Below are 5,639 nucleotides of genomic sequence, written 5' to 3' on the forward strand. Positions count from 1 at the left end.
CCTAGGCAAACCATCAGGGAAGACAAGCAAAGGGATTCTATTCAAACCAAGACGCTGATGTCAGTTGGAGGAACTACCCCACCCTCAGGATACTGGAACCCAACCTTGTGTGGTGGGGAGATTTGAAGCCCCACTCCACGCAGATGAATGGGTGCTCAGGTGTTTCCCTTTATGGAGAATTCATCTAAATACTACCTCAGTCCATCGGGGACACTCGCTACTATTTGGCCTCAAAGCCCAACCCCCAGGTTTCTCTCAGAGTCAGTCCTAGGGAAACACTCAGGGATTACAAGCTAAGGGATTCTATTAGAACCCAGCCGCTTCTGTCACCTGAAATTGCCAGCCCACACTCAGGATAGCAGAAAACTTCTTCATGTGTGTTCTGGTGGTGGGGATACAGAGTCCACGCTTTTTTCAAGGAGCACAGGTATTCCCATGTTGTGGGCTTTTGGTTAATAACCTCCAAATCCCATGGAGAAGCACTCGCTAATACTTGGATTTAGAGCCCAACCCACCCTTTCCCCAGCACTCCGTATCAGGCAACCAAACAGGGTAGACAAGTTAAGCGATTTTATAAGAACCAAGGCCCTGCTCTCAGTTGGAGGAGGCTGCCCACTCTCAGGATAACTGTGCAAGTGTTCGTGTGTGTGCTGGAGGTGTGGAAACAGACTCCACGGATCTTTATGGGGGCACAGGTGTTCCCAGGTTAGGGATGTAGTTTAAACATCTCCACAAACCATAGAGAGGTCATCGCCAATACTTGGTTTTGGAGCCCAAACCACACTTTCCCCCGCACTCCCGCCTAGGCTTTCCATCAGGGAAGACAAGCAAAGGGATTCAATTAGAACCCAGGCGCTGCTGTCAGTTGGAGGAACTTCCCTGCACTCAGAATTCCAGAACACATTCTTAGGTGTGGGAGAGATGTGCAGCCCCACTGCACCCAGATGAATGCAGGAAAAGGTGTTCCCTTTAGGGAGAAGTCCTCTAAGTACTTCCTCAATGGATCAGGGGGCACTCACTGCTACGTGGCCTCCAAGCCCAACCCCCAGCTTTCCCTCATGGCCTGGCCTAAAAAACACTCAGGGAACAGAAGCTAAGGGATACTAATAAAATTCAGGTGCTACTGTCAGTTTGAGGAACTTCCCCACACTCAGAATACCAGAACACATCTTCGTGTGTGTGCTGGATGTAGGGAAACAGTCAAAGCATCTTTCAGGGGGCACATTTATTCCATGGTTGTGGGTTGTAGGTTAAAAACCCACATCCCATGGATAGGCTCTCGCTTATACTTGGTTTAGAGCCCAACCCCCACTTTCCCCCACTCTCCAGCCTAGGCATGCCATCAGGGAAGACAAGCTAAGGGATTCTTTTAGAACCCAGGCGCTGCTGTCATTTGGAGGAGCCTCCCCACAATCAGGATACCTGAGCACGTCTCCGTGTGTGTGCTGGAGGTGGGGAAACAGATTCCACGCATCTTTATGGGGCACAGGTGTTCCAAGGTTGGGGAAGTAGTTTAAAACCATCCACTACCCACAGAGATGCACTCGCTAATACTTGGCTTTAGAGCCCATCCCCCACCATCGCTTACTGCTAGGCCTAGGTAAACACTTAGGGAAGTCAAGCTAAGGGATTCTATTACAACCCAGGTGGTGCTGTCTGTTGGAGGAACCTCCCCACACTCAGAACCCCAGAACACTTCTTCCTGTGTGTGCTGGACGTGGGGAAACATAGCACACGCATTTTTCAGGGGTCACAGTAATTCCCAAGTTGTGGGTTGTAGTTTAAACATCTCCACTACCCATGGAGAGGCACACGCTAATACTTAGTTTTAGATCCCAAATCCCACTTTCAACCACACACTGGCCTAGGCAAACCATCAGGGAAGACAAGCAAAGGGATTCTATTCAAACCAAGACGCTGATGTCAGTTGGAGGAACTACCCCACCCTCAGGATACTGGAACCCAACCTTGTGTGGTGGGGAGATTTGAAGCCCCACTCCACGCAGATGAATGGGTGCTCAGGTGTTTCCCTTTATGGAGAATTCATCTAAATACTACCTCAGTCCATCGGGGACACTCGCTACTATTTGGCCTCAAAGCCCAACCCCCAGGTTTCTCTCAGAGTCAGTCCTAGGGAAACACTCAGGGATTACAAGCTAAGGGATTCTATTAGAACCCAGCCGCTTCTGTCACCTGAAATTGCCAGCCCACACTCAGGATAGCAGAAAACTTCTTCATGTGTGTTCTGGTGGTGGGGATACAGAGTCCACGCTTTTTTCAAGGAGCACAGGTATTCCCATGTTGTGGGCTTTTGGTTAATAACCTCCAAATCCCATGGAGAAGCACTCGCTAATACTTGGATTTAGAGCCCAACCCACCCTTTCCCCAGCACTCCGTATCAGGCAACCAAACAGGGTAGACAAGTTAAGCGATTTTATAAGAACCAAGGCCCTGCTCTCAGTTGGAGGAGGCTGCCCACTCTCAGGATAACTGTGCAAGTGTTCGTGTGTGTGCTGGAGGTGTGGAAACAGACTCCACGGATCTTTATGGGGGCACAGGTGTTCCCAGGTTAGGGATGTAGTTTAAACATCTCCACAAACCATAGAGAGGTCATCGCCAATACTTGGTTTTGGAGCCCAAACCACACTTTCCCCCGCACTCCCGCCTAGGCTTTCCATCAGGGAAGACAAGCAAAGGGATTCAATTAGAACCCAGGCGCTGCTGTCAGTTGGAGGAACTTCCCTGCACTCAGAATTCCAGAACACATTCTTAGGTGTGGGAGAGATGTGCAGCCCCACTGCACCCAGATGAATGCAGGAAAAGGTGTTCCCTTTAGGGAGAAGTCCTCTAAGTACTTCCTCAATGGATCAGGGGGCACTCACTGCTACGTGGCCTCCAAGCCCAACCCCCAGCTTTCCCTCATGGCCTGGCCTAAAAAACACTCAGGGAACAGAAGCTAAGGGATACTAATAAAATTCAGGTGCTACTGTCAGTTTGAGGAACTTCCCCACACTCAGAATACCAGAACACATCTTCGTGTGTGTGCTGGATGTAGGGAAACAGTCAAAGCATCTTTCAGGGGGCACATTTATTCCATGGTTGTGGGTTGTAGGTTAAAAACCCACATCCCATGGATAGGCTCTCGCTTATACTTGGTTTAGAGCCCAAACCCCACTTTCCCCCACTCTCCAGCCTAGGCATGCCATCAGGGAAGACAAGCTAAGGGATTCTTTTAGAACCCAGGCGCTGCTGTCATTTGGAGGAGCCTCCCCACAATCAGGATACCTGAGCACGTCTCCGTGTGTGTGCTGGAGGTGGGGAAACAGATTCCACGCATCTTTATGGGGCACAGGTGTTCCAAGGTTGGGGAAGTAGTTTAAAACCCTCCACTACCCACAGAGATGCACTCGCTAATACTTGGCTTTAGAGCCCATCCCCAACCATCGCTTACTGCTAGGCCTAGGTAAACACTTAGGGAAGTCAAGCGAAGGGATTCTATTACAACCCAGGTGCTGCTGTCTGTTGGAGGAACCTCCCCACACTCAGAACCCCAGAACACTTCTTCCTGTGTGTGCTGGACGTGGGGAAACATAGCACACGCATTTTTCAGGGGTCACAGTAATTCCCAAGTTGTGGGTTGTAGTTTAAACATCTCCACTACCCATGGAGAGGCACACGCTAATACTTAGTTTTAGATCCCAAATCCCACTTTCAACCACACACTGGCCTAGGCAAACCATCAGGGAAGACACGCAAAGGGATTCTATTCAAACCAAGACGCTGATGTCAGTTGGAGGAACTACCCCACCCTCAGGATACTGGAACCCAACCTTGTGTGGTGGGGAGATTTGAAGCCCCACTCCACGCAGATGAATGGGTGCTCAGGTGTTTCCCTTTATGGAGAATTCATCTAAATACTTCCTCAGTCCATCGGGGACACTCGCTACTATTTGGCCTCAAAGCCCAACCCCCAGGTTTCTCTCAGAGTCAGTCCTAGGGAAACACTCAGGGATTACAAGCTAAGGGATTCTATTAGAACCCAGCCGCTTCTGTCACCTGAAATTGCCAGCCCACACTCAGGATAGCAGAAAACTTCTTCATGTGTGTTCTGGTGGTGGGGATACAGAGTCCACGCTTTTTTCAAGGAGCACAGGTATTCCCATGTTGTGGGCTTTTGGTTAATAACCTCCAAATCCCATGGAGAAGCACTCGCTAATACTTGGATTTAGAGCCCAACCCACCCTTTCCCCAGCACTCCGTATCAGGCAACCAAACAGGGTAGACAAGTTAAGCGATTTTATAAGAACCAAGGCCCTGCTCTCAGTTGGAGGAGGCTGCCCACTCTCAGGATAACTGTGCAAGTGTTCGTGTGTGTGCTGGAGGTGTGGAAACAGACTCCACGGATCTTTATGGGGGCACAGGTGTTCCCAGGTTAGGGATGTAGTTTAAACACCTCCACAAACCATAGAGAGGTCATCGCAAATACTTGGTTTTGGAGCCCAAACCACACTTTCCCCCGCACTCCCGCCTAGGCTTTCCATCAGGGAAGACAAGCAAAGGGATTCAATTAGAACCCAGGCGCTGCTGTCAGTTGGAGGAACTTCCCTGCACTCAGAATTCCAGAACACATTCTTAGGTGTGGGAGAGATGTGCAGCCCAATGCACCCAGATGAATGGAGGAAAAGGTGTTCTGTTTAGGGAGAAGTCCTCTAAGTACTTCCTCAATGGATCAGGGGGCACTCACTGCTACGTGGCCTCCAAGCCCAACCCCCAGCTTTCCCTCATGGCCTGGCCTAAAAGAACACTCAGGGAACAGAAGCTAAGGGATACTAATAGAATCCAGGTGCTGCTGTCAGTTTGAGGAACTTCCCCACACTCAGAATACCAGAACACATTATCGTGTGTGTGCTGGATGTAGGGAAACAGTCAAAGCATCTTTCAGGGGGCACATTTATTCCATGGTTGTGGGTTGTAGGTTAAAAACCCACATCCCATGGATAGGCTCTCGCTTATACTTGGTTTAGAGCCCAACCCCCACTTTCCCCCACTCTCCAGCCTAGCCATGCCATCAGGGAAGACAAGCTAAGGGATTCTTTTAGAACCCAGGCGCTGCTGTCATTTGGAGGAGCCTCCCCACAATCAGGATACCTGAGCACGTCTCCGTGTGTGTGCTGGAGTTGGGGAAACAGATTCCACGCATCTTTATGGGGCACAGGTGTTCCAAGGTTGGGGAAGTAGTTTAAAACCCTCCACTACCCACAGAGATGCACTCGCTAATACTTGGCTTTAGAGCCCATCCCCCACCATCGCTTACTGCTAGGCCTAGGAAAACACTTAGGGAAGTCAAGCTAAGGGATTCTATTACAACCCAGGTGCTGCTGTCTGTTGGAGGAACCTCCCCACACTCAGAACCCCAGAACACTTCTTCCTGTGTGTGCTGGACGTGGGGAAACATAGCACACGCATTTTTCAGGGGTCACAGTAATTCCCAAGTTGTGGGTTGTAGTTTAAACATCTCCACTACCCATGGAGAGGCACACGCTAATACTTAGTTTTAGATCCCAAATCCCACTTTCAACCACACACTGGCCTAGGCAAACCATCAGGGAAGACAAGCAGAGGGATTCTATTCAAACCAA

This window comes from Vicugna pacos, unplaced genomic scaffold (assembly GCF_048564905.1).
Source record: "Vicugna pacos unplaced genomic scaffold, VicPac4 scaffold_17, whole genome shotgun sequence".
In the NCBI taxonomy this organism is placed as follows: Eukaryota; Metazoa; Chordata; class Mammalia; order Artiodactyla; family Camelidae; genus Vicugna; species Vicugna pacos.